This window comes from Paramormyrops kingsleyae, unplaced genomic scaffold (assembly GCF_048594095.1).
Source record: "Paramormyrops kingsleyae isolate MSU_618 unplaced genomic scaffold, PKINGS_0.4 ups35, whole genome shotgun sequence".
NCBI lineage: Eukaryota > Metazoa > Chordata > Actinopteri > Osteoglossiformes > Mormyridae > Paramormyrops > Paramormyrops kingsleyae.
In genome coordinates this window covers 245,184-267,350 of record NW_027325973.1, presented here as the reverse complement: position 1 = coordinate 267,350, position 22,167 = coordinate 245,184, and the positions used below count along the sequence as shown (strand labels likewise).

The window sequence follows — 22,167 nt, the reverse complement described above, 5'->3', positions numbered from 1 at the left end:
ATCGACTCGGGTCTCTCTTCATCCCGTATAAATCTTTCGCCTTTTACTAAAGATTTCCGTGGAGAGGGATAGCGATGAGTTCATGGTATTTTTGGAGGCTCTGCCCAAGCAGAGCTGCACTGCTGCTGTCAAAGGAAGACTGGGCCCGGCTTAGCGGCTGGCGTTAGGTGCCCGGTGGCGCGGCTGTGGTCTCCCTGGATCACGCGTGGACTCGCCGGGCGACACCTGCCAGAGGGGCTGGTGAGGGCTGAGCCGCGCCAGCTCCGTCGGCATCCCGCATGCCGGCGCCCGGCGGGGCGCAATTTGTGGGTATCGCTTCTCGGCCTTTTGGCTAAGATCAAGTGTAGTATCTGTTCTTATCAGGTATGAGTATGTGAGGAGGGAAGTGATGTACCTTGGAAAGGACAGTGGGGGGAGGGATGTTCCTGACTTCCCTCTCAAGCTTGACTGCCTGTTCTTCTCCCAGATCTGTGCACGTCTGGTGGCTCCCCTAGAACACCCCCACCAGTATTTTGTTCACTTGTGGCTGGCCCTGCCCATGAGACGTCTGTTGACGTCGTGGTCCAACGCCGGGCCCAAGGCGGAGACGCTGCCGACCCACTATCACCATGCTATTAAGTGGAGTAAGTCTCTTCCGGCAGGTCTCCCCCCAGGGACCCTCACCAGGCACCGAGCCCTGTATCGGGCTGTGCTGGTGAAGAGGGGAACCCGTGCTGTGCTGGGCCTGGAGAAGGACACCTGGACCAGGATCCAGCCCAAGGGGTTGGATAACCGGCTGCAGGACCTGAACTGGCAGTGTGTGCATGGTAAGCTGCCGGTCAGGGATGTACTGTACAGGCACAAGCTGACCAGACACTCAGGCTGCCCACGTCCCGAGTGCTCAGAGGAGGAGACCCTCAGGCACGCCTTTTGGGACTGTGGGTATGCCAGGGAGGTCTGGAGATCAGTGCAAGGCCTGTGCAGGAAACTAGACCCGCAGTTTGTGTTGTCCTACGATAAGGTGATGATGGGGTGGCCCCAAGGTCCTCAGACTCCCTTCCCGCCCCGGATGTGGCTGCTGATCAGCATGACCAAACGTGAACTTTGGAATGCAAGGTCGGCACTCATCCATAAAGGGGCAGATTTGAGGGCCTGGGGATTATATCGAAAGATTGTGGCGGACTTGGATTTCAGGATGGAGCGGGACATCATCCAGTGGGGCTACCACGAGGCCAAGGAAAGGTGGAAGGGCCTTCTGCGGCCATAGCCCCACTAACATCTTGGTGAGTACGAGCTCCATCCAGGAAGGTCGGTGTGGCACGTGAGTTGTGAACGCACGCACCTTATACTGTGCCTTTCTTGGTGGTGCGTTAATGTTTTTTTTCAGTGTCACACCATAAAGTTCACAAGGATCGGAAACCCTTTGCAATGGGATTTTAAGCCTGGGGGTGATTTTGAAAATAACCACTGACACTCAATGGTTTTTGATTAATATTTGCTTATTTATTGAATGTCTGGTGTGGTTTATGTAGTTTATATTTAAATTTTAAACTCTGATATGGGCTGAATTTTAAAATGTCTTGTTTGAAATCCTCTTAAGGAGATTATAATTGTAATATTTTATTGATTGAAATAAAAATTGTAATTGAATTTGAAATAGCCGGAATGATGAGTGAAGGTTGGCCGAGTTGATGAAGCGACGGGTATCCAACTCTGACTGGTACAAAAAAAAAAAAAAAAAAAAAAAAATCTGTTCTTATCAGTTTAATATCTGATACGTCCCCCATGGAGGGGACCACATATTAAACGGATTTTTGGAACAGGGAGCCGGAAGTGGGGCTTGCCCCGTCCGCTCCACGCATCGACCCGGTATTGCAGTGCTTCCGGGAATGGTGCACCTCTACTGCCCCCTGTTGTCGAAAGGCAGAACTGACTGACTGACTGACTGACTGACTGACTGACTGACTGACTGACTGACTGACTGACTGAGTGAGTGAGTGAGTGACTAATAGACTGAGTGCTGTGAGGGGGGGGGCCCTGTCTGTGCGTGGCCCCCGTTTCCCGCCGTTTTTCTTTTTTTTTTTTTTTTTTTTTTTTTTTTTTTTTAAAGGAAGGTGACACACTGTTTGTGCGGTGGACAGCTGCGCTGAGGTAAGGCATGATGTCATCTTTGCCTTTTGAATTTCCCCTCATGTTTGTTAAAATGATTGCTGTCTTTTGAGAGGACAGGAGGACAGGGAGGAGTCGGGGCCCCGAGGACGGCGGCTGCGACGCCCCTGGGCATTCTACTCCGAGCGGGGGCGTCACGCAGGCCCGGCTAACGGCGACGGGCTTGGCGGCGGCCCCATATCGACTCGGGTCTCTCTTCATCCCGTATAAATCTTTCGCCTTTTACTAAAGATTTCCGTGGAGAGGGATAGCGATGAGTTCATGGTATTTTTGGAGGCTCTGCCCAAGCAGAGCTGCACTGCTGCTGTCAAAGGAAGACTGGGCCCGGCTTAGCGGCTGGCGTTAGGTGCCCGGTGGCGCGGCTGTGGTCTCCCTGGATCACGCGTGGACTCGCCGGGCGACACCTGCCAGAGGGGCTGGTGAGGGCTGAGCCGCGCCAGCTCCGTCGGCATCCCGCATGCCGGCGCCCGGCGGGGCGCAATTTGTGGGTATCGCTTCTCGGCCTTTTGGCTAAGATCAAGTGTAGTATCTGTTCTTATCAGTTTAATATCTGATACGTCCCCCATGGAGGGGACCACATATTAAACGGATTTTTGGAACAGGGAGCCGGAAGTGGGGCTTGCCCCGTCCGCTCCACGCATCGACCCGGTATTGCAGTGCTTCCGGGAATGGTGCATCTCTACTGCCCCCTGTTGTCGAAAGGCAGAACTGACTGACTGACTGACTGACTGACTGACTGACTGACTGAGTGAGTGAGTGAGTGAGTGAGTGACTAATAGACTGAGTGCTGTGAGGGGGGGGGCCCTGTCTGTGCGTGGCCCCCGTTTCCCGCCGTTTTTCTTTTTTTTTTTTTTTTTTTTTTTTTAAAGGAAGGTGACACACTGTTTGTGCGGTGGACAGCTGCGCTGAGGTAAGGCATGATGTCATCTTTGCCTTTTGAATTTCCCCTCATGTTTGTTAAAATGATTGCTGTCTTTTGAGAGGACAGGAGGACAGGGAGGAGTCGGGGCCCCGAGGACGGCGGCTGCGACGCCCCTGGGCATTCTACTCCGAGCGGGGGCGTCACGCAGGCCCGGCTAACGGCGACGGGCTTGGCGGCGGCCCCATATCGACTCGGGTCTCTCTTCATCCCGTATAAATCTTTCGCCTTTTACTAAAGATTTCCGTGGAGAGGGATAGCGATGAGTTCATGGTATTTTTGGAGGCTCTGCCCAAGCAGAGCTGCACTGCTGCTGTCAAAGGAAGACTGGGCCCGGCTTAGCGGCTGGCGTTAGGTGCCCGGTGGCGCGGCTGTGGTCTCCCTGGATCACGCGTGGACTCGCCGGGCGACACCTGCCAGAGGGGCTGGTGAGGGCTGAGCCGCGCCAGCTCCGTCGGCATCCCGCATGCCGGCGCCCGGCGGGGCGCAATTTGTGGGTATCGCTTCTCGGCCTTTTGGCTAAGATCAAGTGGATTTTACGCTCTTTTTACTGCTTTTAAAGGATTGCGTCGGGTTTTTTAGAGGAAGGCACGGTGACCCTAATGCGTGACCAGTAGGTGGCTTGACCGCCGCTGCCACGGGGCGACCCGTGCCTTCCTTTTAGCCTTTTATCCCTGCTTTTATTTTTGTTTTTATTAGGCTGGGGATCCCGCAGCGGCTGGTGGCCTGTCCGCCGCCCTGTTGGGTGAACTGGTGTTTTTTTTTTTTTTAGGTGTTTTTATAGTTTAGTGATCCTCGGCTCATCCCGGATTGGCGGACGGCGACAGGACCACGGCGGACGTCGGGACCACGGCGGCAGGAGGACTCTGCTCCAGGAACGACGTCGGTGGACCATCCCGGATGGCGACGGCCGGCGGTGCAGCGAGGAAGCCCTTCAGCGGGCCGTGGCTGGTAGCAGGTGGTGGCCTGCGTAATACCGCCCGGTTCTGCTGGAGGGCCGAAGGGGAGGTAGGCACCTTCCCCGACCGCCTGGCCTTCATCCGGGAGGTGGCCTTCGGGGAGCTGGGCCTCCGCATGGAGGACATCCTTTGTGTACAGCGGAATGGCCCCTTCCAGTTCTTCGAGGTCACCCTGTCCACCGACGAGGGTTACAGCAAGGTCCTGGAGCGGAGCAAGGAGAGGGCCCAGCACCCTCTCCTGGGACGATACACCATCGAGCCGCTGTGGTGGCCCGACAAGCGGGTAATAACTGTCCATTGTTTTAACCCGCATGTGACCGCCGAAGCCGTCCGCCAGTTCCTGAACAAGTATGTGGACCTTCTTCCTGGCCACAAGGAGATTCGGGATGAGCTGGGGATCTGGACTGGTCGACGCCAGTTCCAGGCCCGCCTGCGCCCGGACGCTAATGGCGCGGGCGGTTTTAGTCATCCCCCAGCCTATTTTAATCTACAGGGCAATAAGGCTTACTTGTTTTATTCCGGACAGCCTCCCTTCTGCCGACAGTGTCACAGCTTCGGACACACTCTGGAGGGATGCGCCAACTTACGCTGCCGCAACTGCCTGGAGTCGGGGCACATGGCCAGGGACTGCAAGGGCCCCCGTCGCTGCATCTACTGCAACGGCGAGGACCATCTGGCTCGTTCCTGCCCTAAGAAGAAAACGACGTATGCTGACGCTCTGTCGGGTAATGGAGCTGTCGGCAAGGAGAGTGGTGGGGGAGTGCAAGCCCCCACATTAGGGCAGGAACAGCCGGCGACGGGGGCAGGAGGAGAAGCCCTGGCCGAGGTGGAGGAGGCCCCAGCGACAGCGATGCAGGAGGGGTCTCCAGTCCTGGCTCCAGGTGTTAGCAGCAGGAGGAGAAAGAGCGGCGCATCCCCCCGGAGGAGGAAGAAGAGCAGAAGGGAGGCACAACCCGACGCTTCCAGCCCTCCGGCTGCCACCTTGCCAGCGGTGGCGGCCGGGGACCAAGGCCGAGAGAGTCCCCCCTCCCCGACGTTGGGGGCCCCCCAGCCGGTGTGGGACCTGGGACAGTCCCCTGCGCCCCCCCAGGAGTACAGTATTGTGCAGGACAAAGCAAATGAACAGGAGTACCTGGGGGGGCTGGAACTGGGGGGCCTTTTGGGTTTGACTGAGGAGGGGGGGCAGTAATGCGGTATTGTTTTTAATGGCTGGCTTTTATTATTTTATTGTGTTGTTTTTAATTGTATTTTACCTTTTTAACATTTCATGGCCAATTTTAATATTGTCACCTTGAATGTCAGGGGTTTGAGGAACGTTTTAAAGCGCACATCTGTTTTTAATCAGCTGGCATCTTCTCCCTTCAGCATTTGTTTTCTGCAGGAAGTCCACCTCCGGGACCAGCGGGACGAGGCTCTCTTTTCACGACAATGGAAGAGGGGTAGATCCTACTGGAGCGTAGGTGGTGTCCACTCCTCAGGCGTCGGGATCCTTTTTGGCGACCGCGCCTTTGAAGAAGTAAGATCGTTTACCGTTCTTCAAGGTAGGGTTTTGGGAGTGGACGCCACATGGAGGGGACAGCGCCTCCGGGCCATATGTGTCTACGCTCCAGTGGAGGCCTCATCCCGTATAACTCTCTTTGAAGAGTTGTCCCCGTTCTGTGTCACAGATCGACACTTGATTTTAGGAGGGGACTTTAACATCTCGTTGGAGGGTAGACAGGATGTCAGCTCTGGGCACTTTCGCCATTTTATTCGTTCCTTTAAACTTGTTGATGGTTTTAAGACATGCAACCCCAGCATGCCGGGCTTCACCTGGCATAATAGTCGCGGAGCCAGCAGTCGCATCGACTACATTTTAGCTTCACCCCCCGTTGTTTTTAAAAAGGTGTCCCTCTCCCCACAGTGGCCCACTGACCACTTGGCAGTGGAGGCCACTGTTTCCATAGACGCCCCTGAATGTGGGGGCGGCTATTGGAAAATGAACCTGCAGATCCTGGAGGAGAGTGATTTTAGACACCTTTTTTTAGATCACTTCTCCGAGTGGCAGAAGGACAAGCCTACCTTCCCCTCCGTGGCTGAATGGTGGGAGAGTGTGAAGGATAGGATCCGAACCTTCTCCATGCAGTACAGCAAGCAGCGCAGGATGGAGAAGAAATTCTCCATTCTGCAGCTGGAGAGAAGGTTGCGGGATGAATACGCCGCTCACAACAACGGGGGCGCCATCGACCACGAGCGACTGCTTGGCATAAAGGGTGAGCTGAGGCGCCTGCATGAACAGGCTGCCTCGGCCCTAATGCTCCGCGACAAAATGTGCCTGTTGGAAAACAATGAAAAGTGCAACGCCTTTTTTTTCCAGAGAGCCAGGGAAGCCCGGGAGGAGAAGAGCTTTGTCTCTCTCCGTGCCTCAAACGGCGACACGGCAACGACAACATCAGACATGCTGGAGGTTGCTAAACTGTTCTATTTTAATCTTTTTAAGGTTAGGGACACGGACCCGGTTGCAGGGGAGCGGTTCCTAGATAATATCTCACCTTGTCTTCCCAGTGACATTCGGGACGGCTTAGAAGCCCCCATCACCTTGGCCGAGCTGACCGCAGTGCTTGGCAGGATGAACCGCCGCAAGGTACCGGGCCTTGACGGACTCCCGGTGGAATTTTATTCCACCTTTTGGGATGTCCTCGGGCCGGAATTACTGCAGGTTGTAGAGGATGTTCAGCGCCGGGGTTTGCTCACTAGGAGCATGAGGTCAGGGGTTCTTTCCCTGTTGCACAAGAAGGGTGATCGTGCCGACCTTGGCAACTGGAGGCCCCTGACCATGCTTTGTGTAGACACAAAGCTCATCGCAAAGACCCTTACCGAACGCCTGAAGAAGGCCATGGCTCATCTGGTTCACAGCGATCAGACGTGTGGAGTACCGGGTCGATCGGCGACGTGGAACCTCCATCTCATCCGCGACGCCATCGCCTGGGTGGAGGACAGGAACCTCCCTCTCCTGCTGGTCAGCTTGGACCAGGAGAAAGCCTTTGACCGGGTAGATCACCGCTTCCTGTTTCAAGTATTGGGTAAGTTTGGCTTTGGACCCAATTATCTGGGGTGGTTACACACTTTGTATAATGAAGTTGGAAGCCATGTTGTTATCAATGGCTTCCTGAGTGACTTGGTGCCCCAGGTGAGTGGAGTGAGGCAGGGATGTCCCCTCTCCCCCCTCCTCTACGCGCTCTATATAGAGCCGCTGGCGTGCGCCATTCGCGCCCACCCCGGGGTCGATGGCCTTCTTATCCCAGGAAGTCGGGGGAAAACTGTTAAACTGACCCAGTATGCAGACGACACCACCCTTTTCGTCTGCTCGGATCAGTCTCTCGGTCATGCCATGAGCCTTGTTCATGCGTTCGGTAGGGCCTCCGGCGCGACGCTCAACCTCAGTAAGTCGGTGGCCAAGTATTTCGGCAGCTGGAAGGCGAGGGAGGACGTCGCAGGTGGTCTCACCCTCTGTGACGGACCTCTCAAAGTGTTGGGGGTCAACTTCCTTTCGGATGGTGCCGCCCGTTTGAACTGGGAGGAGCGGTTGGCGATCGCCAGGCGGAAGATCGGACTGTGGAAGTCCAGGTCCCTGTCCTTCCAAGGTAAGGTTTTAGCCTTAAAAGTGGATATTCTTCCCACCCTGCTCTACCTTGCACATGTGTACCCTTTGCCCCGCTTCATGCGCAGAGGCCTGACGAAGGACGTTTTCAACCTCGTCTGGGGGGGCAGGTACGAGTACGTGCGTAGGGAAGTGATGTATCTCGGAAAGGACAGTGGGGGGAGGGATGTTATTGACTTTCCTCTCAAGCTTGACTGCCTGTTCTTCTCGCAGCTCTGCACGCGCCTGGCAGCTCCCCTCGAGCACCCCCATCAGCACTTTGTGCGTCTGTGGCTGGCTCTCCCCATGAGACGTCTGGTGGCGTCGTGGACCAACCTCGGCCCCAAGGCTGAGACCCTGCCGGCCCACTACAGCCACGCTGTCAAGTGGAGTAAGTCTTTTCCGGCAGGTGTCAAGACAGAGGCCTTGACCAAGCATAGAGCGCTTTATAGGGCTTTGCTTGGTCATAGGGATACTCGGGCCATGCTGGGCCTGGAGGAAGGCACATGGGCGAGAATCCAGCCTAAGGGTTTGGATCATAGGCTGCAGGACCTGAACTGGCAGTGCCTTCATGGTAAGCTGCCAGTCAGGGACGTCTTACATAGGCATAAGCTGACCAGACACCCCCGCTGCCCCAGGCCCGAGTGCAGCGAGGATGAGACCATCAGGCACGTGTTTTGGGACTGTGGGCATGCACAGAGAGTTTGGGGGTTGGTAGCGGGCCTGTGTGGACGTGTGGACCCGCAGCCCGGTCTGACCTACGACAAGGTGTTGAAGGGGTGGGACCCCAAGCTCCATAACCCCTTCGGCCCCTGGATGTGGCTGCTGGTCAGCATTACCAAGCGAGAGCTGTGGAATGCTAGGACCGCGCTCATCCGCAGAGGGGTTCATCTGGAGGCACAAGGGGTATTCCGTAAAATCCGGGCCGACTTGGGTTTCAGGATGGAGACTGACGTCATCCAGCGGGGCTATCACGAGGCCAAGGAGAGGTGGAAGGGCCTCTTTTGGCTTTAGCCCCGTTTCGTTTAGGTGGTGACGCTCCATTCTACAGGGTTTGATGTGACACACCTTTCTGAAGCACACTGGAGATACTTCGGGTTTTAGGTGAGTGTGCTTTGTTTTTTTTTTGCGTGTGTTGTATTCAAAATGGTTTTATCTAACAGCATGTGCATAATTAATTGAGCACGGTTTTTGGTTGATCATTTTTAGCACCTATTTATTCATATTAACAATAACTGTATTTATTAACATTTTACTCTGGTTTGTTGTGCTGCTTTTTAAATGATTGACCTTGTTTTTATTCCCGAGGTGCTGATTTTACGTGTGTGGAAATGTATGACCCTGTCCCAACCTGACCCTGGTGTAGAGGTTGGAGGTCGCCGGGTGTGTTCCTCCTTTAATGGTTTTAGGTTTTAATAGCTGGCATTTAAGGTGGCATTTTATTTGTGTAAATGGCCATTTAATTGTAATTGTGTTTTAATTGATATTGTAATGACATTTTTTGGTGGTTTTATAGTTTTGTGTTTTATTGCAGTTCTGGAGATGTTTTGTTTAATATTGTTTTAATAATGGTTTGTTTTGTATAGCATATATAAGTAGCACTGTGTTGAGAATGTTTTAGCCTTTTATAAAGTATTTATGGATCTGTATTTGTGAACCAAAAAGGCTGTTTTATTATGTCTTGATGACAGTGCAAATTGATGTTTATATGCTTTGTATATTTGTGTGATTTTAATTGTTGTGCAGAACTGTATAATAAAGTATTGGGAAAAAAAAAATCTGTTCTTATCAGTTTAATATCTGATACGTCCCCCATGGAGGGGACCACATATTAAACGGATTTTTGGAACAGGGAGCCGGAAGTGGGGCTTGCCCCGTCCGCTCCACGCATCGACCCGGTATTGCAGTGCTTCCGGGAATGGTGCACCTCTACTGCCCCCTGTTGTCGAAAGGCAGAACTGACTGACTGACTGACTGACTGAGTGAGTGACTAATAGACTGAGTGCTGTGAGGGGGGGGGCCCTGTCTGTGCGTGGCCCCCGTTTCCCGCCGTTTTTCTTTTTTTTTTTTTTTTTTTTTTTTTTTTTTTTTAAAGGAAGGTGACACACTGTTTGTGCGGTGGACAGCTGCGCTGAGGTAAGGCATGATGTCATCTTTGCCTTTTGAATTTCCCCTCATGTTTGTTAAAATGATTGCTGTCTTTTGAGAGGACAGGAGGACAGGGAGGAGTCGGGGCCCCGAGGACGGCGGCTGCGACGCCCCTGGGCATTCTACTCCGAGCGGGGGCGTCACGCAGGCCCGGCTAACGGCGACGGGCTTGGCGGCGGCCCCATATCGACTCGGGTCTCTCTTCATCCCGTATAAATCTTTCGCCTTTTACTAAAGATTTCCGTGGAGAGGGATAGCGATGAGTTCATGGTATTTTTGGAGGCTCTGCCCAAGCAGAGCTGCACTGCTGCTGTCAAAGGAAGACTGGGCCCGGCTTAGCGGCTGGCGTTAGGTGCCCGGTGGCGCGGCTGTGGTCTCCCTGGATCACGCGTGGACTCGCCGGGCGACACCTGCCAGAGGGGCTGGTGAGGGCTGAGCCGCGCCAGCTCCGTCGGCATCCCACATGCCGGCGCCCGGCGGGGCGCAATTTGTGGGTATCGCTTCTCGGCCTTTTGGCTAAGATCAAGTGTAGTATCTGTTCTTATCAGTTTAATATCTGATACGTCCCCCATGGAGGGGACCACATATTAAACGGATTTTTGGAACAGGGAGCCGGAAGTGGGGCTTGCCCCGTCCGCTCCACGCATCGACCCGGTATTGCAGTGCTTCCGGGAATGGTGCACCTCTACTGCCCCCTGTTGTCGAAAGGCAGAACTGACTGACTGACTGACTGACTGACTGACTGACTGACTGACTGACTGACTGACTGACTGAGTGAGTGAGTGAGTGAGTGACTAATAGACTGAGTGCTGTGAGGGGGGGGGCCCTGTCTGTGCGTGGCCCCCGTTTCCCGCCGTTTTTCTTTTTTTTTTTTTTTTTTAAAGGAAGGTGACACACTGTTTGTGCGGTGGACAGCTGCGCTGAGGTAAGGCATGATGTCATCTTTGCCTTTTGAATTTCCCCTCATGTTTGTTAAAATGATTGCTGTCTTTTGAGAGGACAGGAGGACAGGGAGGAGTCGGGGCCCCGAGGACGGCGGCTGCGACGCCCCTGGGCATTCTACTCCGAGCGGGGGCGTCACGCAGGCCCGGCTAACGGCGACGGGCTTGGCGGCGGCCCCATATCGACTCGGGTCTCTCTTCATCCCGTATAAATCTTTCGCCTTTTACTAAAGATTTCCGTGGAGAGGGATAGCGATGAGTTCATGGTATTTTTGGAGGCTCTGCCCAAGCAGAGCTGCACTGCTGCTGTCAAAGGAAGACTGGGCCCGGCTTAGCGGCTGGCGTTAGGTGCCCGGTGGCGCGGCTGTGGTCTCCCTGGATCACGCGTGGACTCGCCGGGCGACACCTGCCAGAGGGGCTGGTGAGGGCTGAGCCGCGCCAGCTCCGTCGGCATCCCGCATGCCGGCGCCCGGCGGGGCGCAATTTGTGGGTATCGCTTCTCGGCCTTTTGGCTAAGATCAAGTGGATTTTACGCTCTTTTTACTGCTTTTAAAGGATTGCGTCGGGTTTTTTAGAGGAAGGCACGGTGACCCTAATGCGTGACCAGTAGGTGGCTTGACCGCCGCTGCCACGGGGCGACCCGTGCCTTCCTTTTAGCCTTTTATCCCTGCTTTTATTTTTGTTTTTATTAGGCTGGGGATCCCGCAGTGGCTGGTGGCCTGTCCGCCGCCCTGTTGGGTGAACTGGTGTTTTTATTTTTTAGGTGTTTTTATAGTTTAGTGATCCTCGGCTCATCCCGGATTGGCGGACGGCGACAGGACCACGGCGGACGTCGGGACCACGGCGGCAGGAGGACTCTGCTCCAGGAACGACGTCGGTGGACCATCCCGGATGGCGACGGCCGGCGGTGCAGCGAGGAAGCCCTTCAGCGGGCCGTGGCTGGTAGCAGGTGGTGGCCTGCGTAATACCGCCCGGTTCTGCTGGAGGGCCGAAGGGGAGGTAGGCACCTTCCCCGACCGCCTGGCCTTCATCCGGGAGGTGGCCTTCGGGGAGCTGGGCCTCCGCATGGAGGACATCCTTTGTGTACAGCGGAATGGCCCCTTCCAGTTCTTCGAGGTCACCCTGTCCACCGACGAGGGTTACAGCAAGGTCCTGGAGCGGAGCAAGGAGAGGGCCCAGCACCCTCTCCTGGGACGATACACCATCGAGCCGCTGTGGTGGCCCGACAAGCGGGTAATAACTGTCCATTGTTTTAACCCGCATGTGACCGCCGAAGCCGTCCGCCAGTTCCTGAACAAGTATGTGGACCTTCTTCCTGGCCACAAGGAGATTCGGGATGAGCTGGGGATCTGGACTGGTCGACGCCAGTTCCAGGCCCGCCTGCGCCCGGACGCTAATGGCGCGGGCGGTTTTAGTCATCCCCCAGCCTATTTTAATCTACAGGGCAATAAGGCTTACTTGTTTTATTCCGGACAGCCTCCCTTCTGCCGACAGTGTCACAGCTTCGGACACACTCTGGAGGGATGCGCCAACTTACGCTGCCGCAACTGCCTGGAGTCGGGGCACATGGCCAGGGACTGCAAGGGCCCCCGTCGCTGCATCTACTGCAACGGCGAGGACCATCTGGCTCGTTCCTGCCCTAAGAAGAAAACGACGTATGCTGACGCTCTGTCGGGTAATGGAGCTGTCGGCAAGGAGAGTGGTGGGGGAGTGCAAGCCCCCACATTAGGGCAGGAACAGCCGGCGACGGGGGCAGGAGGAGAAGCCCTGGCCGAGGTGGAGGAGGCCCCAGCGACAGCGATGCAGGAGGGGTCTCCAGTCCTGGCTCCAGGTGTTAGCAGCAGGAGGAGAAAGAGCGGCGCATCCCCCCGGAGGAGGAAGAAGAGCAGAAGGGAGGCACAACCCGACGCTTCCAGCCCTCCGGCTGCCACCTTGCCAGCAGTGGCGGCCGGGGACCAAGGCCGAGAGAGTCCCCCCTCCCCGACGTTGGGGGCCCCCCAGCCGGTGTGGGACCTGGGACAGTCCCCTGCGCCCCCCCAGGAGTACAGTATTGTGCAGGACAAAGCAAATGAACAGGAGTACCTGGGGGGGCTGGAACTGGGGGGCCTTTTGGGTTTGACTGAGGAGGGGGGGCAGTAATGCGGTATTGTTTTTAATGGCTGGCTTTTATTATTTTATTGTGTTGTTTTTAATTGTATTTTACCTTTTTAACATTTCATGGCCAATTTTAATATTGTCACCTTGAATGTCAGGGGTTTGAGGAACGTTTTAAAGCGCACATCTGTTTTTAATCAGCTGGCATCTTCTCCCTTCAGCATTTGTTTTCTGCAGGAAGTCCACCTCCGGGACCAGCGGGACGAGGCTCTCTTTTCACGACAATGGAAGAGGGGTAGATCCTACTGGAGCGTAGGTGGTGTCCACTCCTCAGGCGTCGGGATCCTTTTTGGCGACCGCGCCTTTGAAGAAGTAAGATCGTTTACCGTTCTTCAAGGTAGGGTTTTGGGAGTGGACGCCACATGGAGGGGACAGCGCCTCCGGGCCATATGTGTCTACGCTCCAGTGGAGGCCTCATCCCGTATAACTCTCTTTGAAGAGTTGTCCCCGTTCTGTGTCACAGATCGACACTTGATTTTAGGAGGGGACTTTAACATCTCGTTGGAGGGTAGACAGGATGTCAGCTCTGGGCACTTTCGCCATTTTATTCGTTCCTTTAAACTTGTTGATGGTTTTAAGACATGCAACCCCAGCATGCCGGGCTTCACCTGGCATAATAGTCGCGGAGCCAGCAGTCGCATCGACTACATTTTAGCTTCACCCCCCGTTGTTTTTAAAAAGGTGTCCCTCTCCCCACAGTGGCCCACTGACCACTTGGCAGTGGAGGCCACTGTTTCCATAGACGCCCCTGAATGTGGGGGCGGCTATTGGAAAATGAACCTGCAGATCCTGGAGGAGAGCGATTTTAGACACCTTTTTTTAGATCACTTCTCCGAGTGGCAGAAGGACAAGCCTACCTTCCCCTCCGTGGCTGAATGGTGGGAGAGTGTGAAGGATAGGATCCGAACCTTCTCCATGCAGTACAGCAAGCAGCGCAGGATGGAGAAGAAATTCTCCATTCTGCAGCTGGAGAGAAGGTTGCGGGATGAATACGCCGCTCACAACAACGGGGGCGCCATCGACCACGAGCGACTGCTTGGCATAAAGGGTGAGCTGAGGCGCCTGCATGAACAGGCTGCCTCGGCCCTAATGCTCCGCGACAAAATGTGCCTGTTGGAAAACAATGAAAAGTGCAACGCCTTTTTTTTCCAGAGAGCCAGGGAAGCCCGGGAGGAGAAGAGCTTTGTCTCTCTCCGTGCCTCAAACGGCGACACGGCAACGACAACATCAGACATGCTGGAGGTTGCTAAACTGTTCTATTTTAATCTTTTTAAGGTTAGGGACACGGACCCGGTTGCAGGGGAGCGGTTCCTAGATAATATCTCACCTTGTCTTCCCAGTGACATTCGGGACGGCTTAGAAGCCCCCATCACCTTGGCCGAGCTGACCGCAGTGCTTGGCAGGATGAACCGCCGCAAGGTACCGGGCCTTGACGGACTCCCGGTGGAATTTTATTCCACCTTTTGGGATGTCCTCGGGCCGGAATTACTGCAGGTTGTAGAGGATGTTCAGCGCCGGGGTTTGCTCACTAGGAGCATGAGGTCAGGGGTTCTTTCCCTGTTGCACAAGAAGGGTGATCGTGCCGACCTTGGCAACTGGAGGCCCCTGACCATGCTTTGTGTAGACACAAAGCTCATCGCAAAGACCCTTACCGAACGCCTGAAGAAGGCCATGGCTCATCTGGTTCACAGCGATCAGACGTGTGGAGTACCGGGTCGATCGGCGACGTGGAACCTCCATCTCATCCGCGACGCCATCGCCTGGGTGGAGGACAGGAACCTCCCTCTCCTGCTGGTCAGCTTGGACCAGGAGAAAGCCTTTGACCGGGTAGATCACCGCTTCCTGTTTCAAGTATTGGGTAAGTTTGGCTTTGGACCCAATTATCTGGGGTGGTTACACACTTTGTATAATGAAGTTGGAAGCCATGTTGTTATCAATGGCTTCCTGAGTGACTTGGTGCCCCAGGTGAGTGGAGTGAGGCAGGGATGTCCCCTCTCCCCCCTCCTCTACGCGCTCTATATAGAGCCGCTGGCGTGCGCCATTCGCGCCCACCCCGGGGTCGATGGCCTTCTTATCCCAGGAAGTCGGGGGAAAACTGTTAAACTGACCCAGTATGCAGACGACACCACCCTTTTCGTCTGCTCGGATCAGTCTCTCGGTCATGCCATGAGCCTTGTTCATGCGTTCGGTAGGGCCTCCGGCGCGACGCTCAACCTCAGTAAGTCGGTGGCCAAGTATTTCGGCAGCTGGAAGGCGAGGGAGGACGTCGCAGGTGGTCTCACCCTCTGTGACGGACCTCTCAAAGGGTTGGGGGTCAACTTCCTTTCGGATGGTGCCGCCCGTTTGAACTGGGAGGAGCGGTTGGCGATCGCCAGGCGGAAGATCGGACTGTGGAAGTCCAGGTCCCTGTCCTTCCAAGGTAAGGTTTTAGCCTTAAAAGTGGATATTCTTCCCACCCTGCTCTACCTTGCACATGTGTACCCTTTGCCCCGCTTCATGCGCAGAGGCCTGACGAAGGACGTTTTCAACCTCGTCTGGGGGGGCAGGTACGAGTACGTGCGTAGGGAAGTGATGTATCTCGGAAAGGACAGTGGGGGGAGGGATGTTATTGACTTTCCTCTCAAGCTTGACTGCCTGTTCTTCTCGCAGCTCTGCACGCGCCTGGCAGCTCCCCTCGAGCACCCCCATCAGCACTTTGTGCGTCTGTGGCTGGCTCTCCCCATGAGACGTCTGGTGGCGTCGTGGACCAACCTCGGCCCCAAGGCTGAGACCCTGCCGGCCCACTACAGCCACGCTGTCAAGTGGAGTAAGTCTTTTCCGGCAGGTGTCAAGACAGAGGCCTTGACCAAGCATAGAGCGCTTTATAGGGCTTTGCTTGGTCATAGGGATACTCGGGCCATGCTGGGCCTGGAGGAAGGCACATGGGCGAGAATCCAGCCTAAGGGTTTGGATCATAGGCTGCAGGACCTGAACTGGCAGTGCCTTCATGGTAAGCTGCCAGTCAGGGACGTCTTACATAGGCATAAGCTGACCAGACACCCCCGCTGCCCCAGGCCCGAGTGCAGCGAGGATGAGACCATCAGGCACGTGTTTTGGGACTGTGGGCATGCACAGAGAGTTTGGGGGTTGGTAGCGGGCCTGTGTGGACGTGTGGACCCGCAGCCCGGTCTGACCTACGACAAGGTGTTGAAGGGGTGGGACCCCAAGCTCCATAACCCCTTCGGCCCCTGGATGTGGCTGCTGGTCAGCATTACCAAGCGAGAGCTGTGGAATGCTAGGACCGCGCTCATCCGCAGAGGGGTTCATCTGGAGGCACAAGGGGTATTCCGTAAAATCCGGGCCGACTTGGGTTTCAGGATGGAGACTGACGTCATCCAGCGGGGCTATCACGAGGCCAAGGAGAGGTGGAAGGGCCTCTTTTGGCTTTAGCCCCGTTTCGTTTAGGTGGTGACGCTCCATTCTACAGGGTTTGATGTGACACACCTTTCTGAAGCACACTGGAGATACTTCGGGTTTTAGGTGAGTGTGCTTTGTTTTTTTTTTGCGTGTGTTGTATTCAAAATGGTTTTATCTAACAGCATGTGCATAATTAATTGAGCACGGTTTTTGGTTGATCATTTTTAGCACCTATTTATTCATATTAACAATAACTGTATTTATTAACATTTTACTCTGGTTTGTTGTGCTGCTTTTTAAATGATTGACCTTGTTTTTATTCCCGAGGTGCTGATTTTACGTGTGTGGAAATGTATGACCCTGTCCCAACCTGACCCTGGTGTAGAGGTTGGAGGTCGCCGGGTGTGTTCCTCCTTTAATGGTTTTAGGTTTTAATAGCTGGCATTTAAGGTGGCATTTTATTTGTGTAAATGGCCATTTAATTGTAATTGTGTTTTAATTGATATTGTAATGACATTTTTTGGTGGTTTTATAGTTTTGTGTTTTATTGCAGTTCTGGAGATGTTTTGTTTAATATTGTTTTAATAATGGTTTGTTTTGTATAGCATATATAAGTAGCACTGTGTTGAGAATGTTTTAGCCTTTTATAAAGTATTTATGGATCTGTATTTGTGAACCAAAAAGGCTGTTTTATTATGTCTTGATGACAGTGCAAATTGATGTTTATATGCTTTGTATATTTGTGTGATTTTAATTGTTGTGCAGAACTGTATAATAAAGTATTGGGAAAAAATCTGTTCTTATCAGTTTAATATCTGATACGTCCCCCATGGAGGGGACCACATATTAAACGGATTTTTGGAACAGGGAGCCGGAAGTGGGGCTTGCCCCGTCCGCTCCACGCATCGACCCGGTATTGCAGTGCTTCCGGGAATGGTGCACCTCTACTGCCCCCTGTTGTCGAAAGGCAGAACTGACTGACTGACTGACTGACTGACTGACTGACTGACTGACTGACTGACTGACTGACTGACTGAGTGAGTGAGTGAGTGACTAATAGACTGAGTGCTGTGAGGGGGGGGGCCCTGTCTGTGCGTGGCCCCCGTTTCCCGCCGTTTTTCTTTTTTTTTTTTTTTTTTTTTTTTTTTTTTTTTTAAAGGAAGGTGACACACTGTTTGTGCGGTGGACAGCTGCGCTGAGGTAAGGCATGATGTCATCTTTGCCTTTTGAATTTCCCCTCATGTTTGTTAAAATGATTGCTGTCTTTTGAGAGGACAGGAGGACAGGGAGGAGTCGGGGCCCCGAGGACGGCGGCTGCGACGCCCCTGGGCATTCTACTCCGAGCGGGGGCGTCACGCAGGCCCGGCTAACGGCGACGGGCTTGGCGGCGGCCCCATATCGACTCGGGTCTCTCTTCATCCCGTATAAATCTTTCGCCTTTTACTAAAGATTTCCGTGGAGAGGGATAGCGATGAGTTCATGGTATTTTTGGAGGCTCTGCCCAAGCAGAGCTGCACTGCTGCTGTCAAAGGAAGACTGGGCCCGGCTTAGCGGCTGGCGTTAGGTGCCCGGTGGCGCGGCTGTGGTCTCCCTGGATCACGCGTGGACTCGCCGGGCGACACCTGCCAGAGGGGCTGGTGAGGGCTGAGCCGCGCCAGCTCCGTCGGCATCCCGCATGCCGGCGCCCGGCGGGGCGCAATTTGTGGGTATCGCTTCTCGGCCTTTTGGCTAAGATCAAGTGTAGTATCTGTTCTTATCAGTTTAATATCTGATACGTCCCCCATGGAGGGGACCACATATTAAACGGATTTTTGGAACAGGGAGCCGGAAGTGGGGCTTGCCCCGTCCGCTCCACGCATCGACCCGGTATTGCAGTGCTTCCGGGAATGGTGCACCTCTACTGCCCCCTGTTGTCGAAAGGCAGAACTGACTGACTGACTGACTGACTGACTGACTGACTGACTGACTGACTGACTGACTGACTGACTGACTGAGTGACTAATAGACTGAGTGCTGTGAGGGGGGGGGCCCTGTCTGTGCGTGGCCCCCGTTTCCCGCCGTTTTTCTTTTTTTTTTTTTTTTTTTTTTTTTTTTTTTTTAAAGGAAGGTGACACACTGTTTGTGCGGTGGACAGCTGCGCTGAGGTAAGGCATGATGTCATCTTTGCCTTTTGAATTTCCCCTCATGTTTGTTAAAATGATTGCTGTCTTTTGAGAGGACAGGAGGACAGGGAGGAGTCGGGGCCCCGAGGACGGCGGCTGCGACGCCCCTGGGCATTCTACTCCGAGCGGGGGCGTCACGCAGGCCCGGCTAACGGCGACGGGCTTGGCGGCGGCCCCATATCGACTCGGGTCTCTCTTCATCCCGTATAAATCTTTCGCCTTTTACTAAAGATTTCCGTGGAGAGGGATAGCGATGAGTTCATGGTATTTTTGGAGGCTCTGCCCAAGCAGAGCTGCACTGCTGCTGTCAAAGGAAGACTGGGCCCGGCTTAGCGGCTGGCGTTAGGTGCCCGGTGGCGCGGCTGTGGTCTCCCTGGATCACGCGTGGACTCGCCGGGCGACACCTGCCAGAGGGGCTGGTGAGGGCTGAGCCGCGCCAGCTCCGTCGGCATCCCGCATGCCGGCGCCCGGCGGGGCGCAATTTGTGGGTATCGCTTCTCGGCCTTTTGGCTAAGATCAAGTGCTGCTTTTTGGAGGGATTTTTATTGCCAGGTTTTTTAGTGGAGGCAACAGCGAACCTAAAGCGTGACCAGCAGGTGGCTTGACCGCCGCTGCCACGGGGCTAGCTGTTGTCTCCTTTTAGCGCTTTTTTTTATTTTGGGTAGCCCTTGCAAGCCTAACGTGCAGGTTCGGGTGGCTTGACCGCCGTTCCCGCAGGGTGAGCTTGGGGTTTTATTTCCAGCTTTTATTAGTTTAGGCACCCAGCTAGGACACGTCGACTCCCTGCCCGGCTCCCGAGGACTCTCTTGCCCACCATCGCCAGGATGTCCGGGAGCCCACACAGGACCGTCGTAGTCATCCGGCATACAGCAGCCTTCAAGTGGACTCACCAGGAGGAACCGGAGAGTTTCCCGGAGAGACTGTGCTTCATCCGGGAGGTGCTCTTCGGCCTCCTGGGACTCACCATGGAAGACATCATCTGTGTGCAGCGCAACCAGTCTTCGGCCTTCTTCTATGTGACTTGCACTACGGAAGAGGGCTACAAGAGGATGTTGGCTGCATGCAGCCGCTTGGAGGAAGAGCTTCGCCGGATGTTCTATGACGTGGAGCCACTGTGGAAGCTGGACCGGAGAGTGATCACCGTCCACGTCTTGGACCCCTTCGTTCCAGCTGAAGCGGTGGCTGCCTTCCTGGGCAGGTTTGTCGACGTGGTCCCTGGGCACAGGGACGTGAGAGACCAGCTGGGTGTCTGGACTGGGCGCAGGCAGTTCCGGGTGTGCCTGCGCCCCGACGCTAGCTCCCCTGACGGGTATAGCCACCCACCTGCTTATTTTATTATAGGTCGTTGCAAGGGCTACCTTTTTTACTCCGGGCAACCCTCCTCCTGCCGCTTGTGCCACGGCCTGGGCCACACCGCGGACTCCTGTACCACCATGAAGTGCTGGAGATGCCTGGACGTCGGTCACCTGGCGAAGGACTGCAAGGGCCCCCTCCGGTGTAACCTGTGCAGAGGTGAGGACCATCTGGCCCGGAGCTGCCCTCAGCGCAAACCGTCCTGGGCCGACGCCGTTGCTCGGGGTTCGGCTGTGGACGGGGCCCGACAGCAGGCACTGCCGGGCTGCGCTGAGATGCACGGGGGAGCCGAGAGGGGAGCTGAGAACAGCGAGGAACAGCCCTTCGCCGGTGCTGATGGGGAGTCCACGGCTTCCAGCGCTTCGGTGGAGTCCCCTGGTAAGGGTCAAGTGGCCGTGGCTGAAAAGCGCGCAACCTCTCCCTCCAGGTTTGTCCAATGCAGGAGGAGGAAGAAGGCCCGGAGGAACGAGGACACTGCTTTAGGCCGAGAAGCGATCTTCCCCTTAGAGCTAATTGATCTGCAAAGTGTTTTGGTCTCCCCCCAAGAGAGACGTTTTTATGCAGGGCAGCAGGACTTTGCTAATGAACGCTCTTTTTTAGTTGCTGCCGAGTCGGGGGGGGACCTTAGTTTTAATGGGGATATTGTTGATGATGATAGTGTTTTACCTTTTTAGACATTTTAGGATTTCTGCTGTATTTATGTATTTAATACTGTTTTAACGTGTGTTGTAATGGTGTTGTAGGGTTGAAGTATTTTAGAAGTTTTATGTATGTGGTATTATATGATTGTTTTATAATATGTGTTATATATGTTGTTGTTTTATGATTGAATAGGTTAGGAGTGTGATTTATATGTGTATTTCTTTTAGTGTTGAAGTTAGCTTATTATGGGTAGTGTGATAAATGTCTTTATAGTTTTATGTGTTGGTTTTAGATTGTATGCAGAAATGTTGATTAAAGATGAATAAAAAAAAAAAAAAAATCTGTTCTTATCAGTTTAATATCTGATACGTCCCCCATGGAGGGGACCACATATTAAACGGATTTTTGGAACAGGGAGCCGGAAGTGGGGCTTGCCCCGTCCGCTCCACGCATCGACCCGGTATTGCAGTGCTTCCGGGAATGGTGCACCTCTACTGCCCCCTGTTGTCGAAAGGCAGAACTGACTGACTGACTGACTGACTGACTGACTGACTGACTGACTGACTGACTGACTGAGTGAGTGAGTGAGTGACTAATAGACTGAGTGCTGTGAGGGGGGGGGCCCTGTCTGTGCGTGGCCCCCGTTTCCCGCCGTTTTTCTTTTTTTTTTTTTTTTTTTTTTTTTTTTTTTTTAAAGGAAGGTGACACACTGTTTGTGCGGTGGACAGCTGCGCTGAGGTAAGGCATGATGTCATCTTTGCCTTTTGAATTTCCCCTCATGTTTGTTAAAATGATTGCTGTCTTTTGAGAGGACAGGAGGACAGGGAGGAGTCGGGGCCCCGAGGACGGCGGCTGCGACGCCCCTGGGCATTCTACTCCGAGCGGGGGCGTCACGCAGGCCCGGCTAACGGCGACGGGCTTGGCGGCGGCCCCATATCGACTCGGGTCTCTCTTCATCCCGTATAAATCTTTCGCCTTTTACTAAAGATTTCCGTGGAGAGGGATAGCGATGAGTTCATGGTATTTTTGGAGGCTCTGCCCAAGCAGAGCTGCACTGCTGCTGTCAAAGGAAGACTGGGCCCGGCTTAGCGGCTGGCGTTAGGTGCCCGGTGGCGCGGCTGTGGTCTCCCTGGATCACGCGTGGACTCGCCGGGCGACACCTGCCAGAGGGGCTGGTGAGGGCTGAGCCGCGCCAGCTCTGTCGGCATCCCGCATGCCGGCGCCCGGCGGGGCGCAATTTGTGGGTATCGCTTCTCGGCCTTTTGGCTAAGATCAAGTGTAGTATCTGTTCTTATCAGTTTAATATCTGATACGTCCCCCATGGAGGGGACCACATATTAAACGGATTTTTGGAACAGGGAGCCGGAAGTGGGGCTTGCCCCGTCCGCTCCACGCATCGACCCGGTATTGCAGTGCTTCCGGGAATGGTGCACCTCTACTGCCCCCTGTTGTCGAAAGGCAGAACTGACTGACTGACTGACTGACTGACTGACTGACTGACTGACTGACTGACTGACTGACTGAGTGAGTGAGTGAGTGACTAATAGACTGAGTGCTGTGAGGGGGGGGGCCCTGTCTGTGCGTGGCCCCCGTTTCCCGCCGGTTTTCTTTTTTTTTTTTTTTTTTTTAAAGGAAGGTGACACACTGTTTGTGCGGTGGACAGCTGCGCTGAGGTAAGGCATGATGTCATCTTTGCCTTTTGAATTTCCCCTCATGTTTGTTAAAA

General features: G+C 54.4%; 14 non-coding genes and 3 pseudogenes across 14 annotated transcripts; all 17 read left to right on the top strand.

The window, feature by feature from the left end:
• The first annotated feature begins 2 nt into the window (after positions 1-2).
• Positions 3-116, top strand: LOC140585634 (U5 spliceosomal RNA). Its single transcript, XR_011987572.1, has one exon. It is a non-coding gene; the product is annotated as a U5 spliceosomal RNA (small nuclear RNA).
• Positions 117-311: 195 nt separating this feature from the next.
• LOC140586101 (U2 spliceosomal RNA) lies at positions 312-435 on the top strand (annotated as a pseudogene).
• Positions 436-1,688: 1,253 nt separating this feature from the next.
• On the top strand, positions 1,689-1,882 carry LOC140586085 (U2 spliceosomal RNA). The gene has a single exon (XR_011987966.1). It is a non-coding gene; the product is annotated as a U2 spliceosomal RNA (small nuclear RNA).
• Positions 1,883-2,329: 447 nt separating this feature from the next.
• On the top strand, positions 2,330-2,443 carry LOC140585633 (U5 spliceosomal RNA). The gene has a single exon (XR_011987571.1). It is a non-coding gene; the product is annotated as a U5 spliceosomal RNA (small nuclear RNA).
• Positions 2,444-2,638: 195 nt separating this feature from the next.
• LOC140585980 (U2 spliceosomal RNA) lies at positions 2,639-2,830 on the top strand. Its single transcript, XR_011987917.1, has one exon. It is a non-coding gene; the product is annotated as a U2 spliceosomal RNA (small nuclear RNA).
• Positions 2,831-3,257: 427 nt separating this feature from the next.
• On the top strand, positions 3,258-3,371 carry LOC140586289 (U5 spliceosomal RNA). Its single transcript, XR_011988153.1, has one exon. It is a non-coding gene; the product is annotated as a U5 spliceosomal RNA (small nuclear RNA).
• A 5,991-nt stretch (positions 3,372-9,362) lies between these two features.
• LOC140586077 (U2 spliceosomal RNA) lies at positions 9,363-9,577 on the top strand (annotated as a pseudogene).
• Positions 9,578-9,980: 403 nt separating this feature from the next.
• Positions 9,981-10,094, top strand: LOC140586288 (U5 spliceosomal RNA). The gene has a single exon (XR_011988152.1). It is a non-coding gene; the product is annotated as a U5 spliceosomal RNA (small nuclear RNA).
• Positions 10,095-10,289: 195 nt separating this feature from the next.
• On the top strand, positions 10,290-10,481 carry LOC140585897 (U2 spliceosomal RNA). The gene has a single exon (XR_011987834.1). It is a non-coding gene; the product is annotated as a U2 spliceosomal RNA (small nuclear RNA).
• A 436-nt stretch (positions 10,482-10,917) lies between these two features.
• On the top strand, positions 10,918-11,031 carry LOC140586287 (U5 spliceosomal RNA). The gene has a single exon (XR_011988151.1). It is a non-coding gene; the product is annotated as a U5 spliceosomal RNA (small nuclear RNA).
• Positions 11,032-17,034: 6,003 nt separating this feature from the next.
• Positions 17,035-17,231, top strand: LOC140585993 (U2 spliceosomal RNA). Its single transcript, XR_011987929.1, has one exon. It is a non-coding gene; the product is annotated as a U2 spliceosomal RNA (small nuclear RNA).
• Positions 17,232-17,683: 452 nt separating this feature from the next.
• Positions 17,684-17,797, top strand: LOC140586286 (U5 spliceosomal RNA). Its single transcript, XR_011988150.1, has one exon. It is a non-coding gene; the product is annotated as a U5 spliceosomal RNA (small nuclear RNA).
• A 195-nt stretch (positions 17,798-17,992) lies between these two features.
• LOC140585896 (U2 spliceosomal RNA) lies at positions 17,993-18,184 on the top strand. Its single transcript, XR_011987833.1, has one exon. It is a non-coding gene; the product is annotated as a U2 spliceosomal RNA (small nuclear RNA).
• Positions 18,185-18,627: 443 nt separating this feature from the next.
• On the top strand, positions 18,628-18,741 carry LOC140586285 (U5 spliceosomal RNA). The gene has a single exon (XR_011988149.1). It is a non-coding gene; the product is annotated as a U5 spliceosomal RNA (small nuclear RNA).
• Positions 18,742-20,710: 1,969 nt separating this feature from the next.
• On the top strand, positions 20,711-20,935 carry LOC140586025 (U2 spliceosomal RNA; annotated as a pseudogene).
• A 443-nt stretch (positions 20,936-21,378) lies between these two features.
• On the top strand, positions 21,379-21,492 carry LOC140586283 (U5 spliceosomal RNA). Its single transcript, XR_011988147.1, has one exon. It is a non-coding gene; the product is annotated as a U5 spliceosomal RNA (small nuclear RNA).
• A 195-nt stretch (positions 21,493-21,687) lies between these two features.
• On the top strand, positions 21,688-21,879 carry LOC140585895 (U2 spliceosomal RNA). Its single transcript, XR_011987832.1, has one exon. It is a non-coding gene; the product is annotated as a U2 spliceosomal RNA (small nuclear RNA).
• The last annotated feature ends 288 nt before the right edge of the window (positions 21,880-22,167 follow it).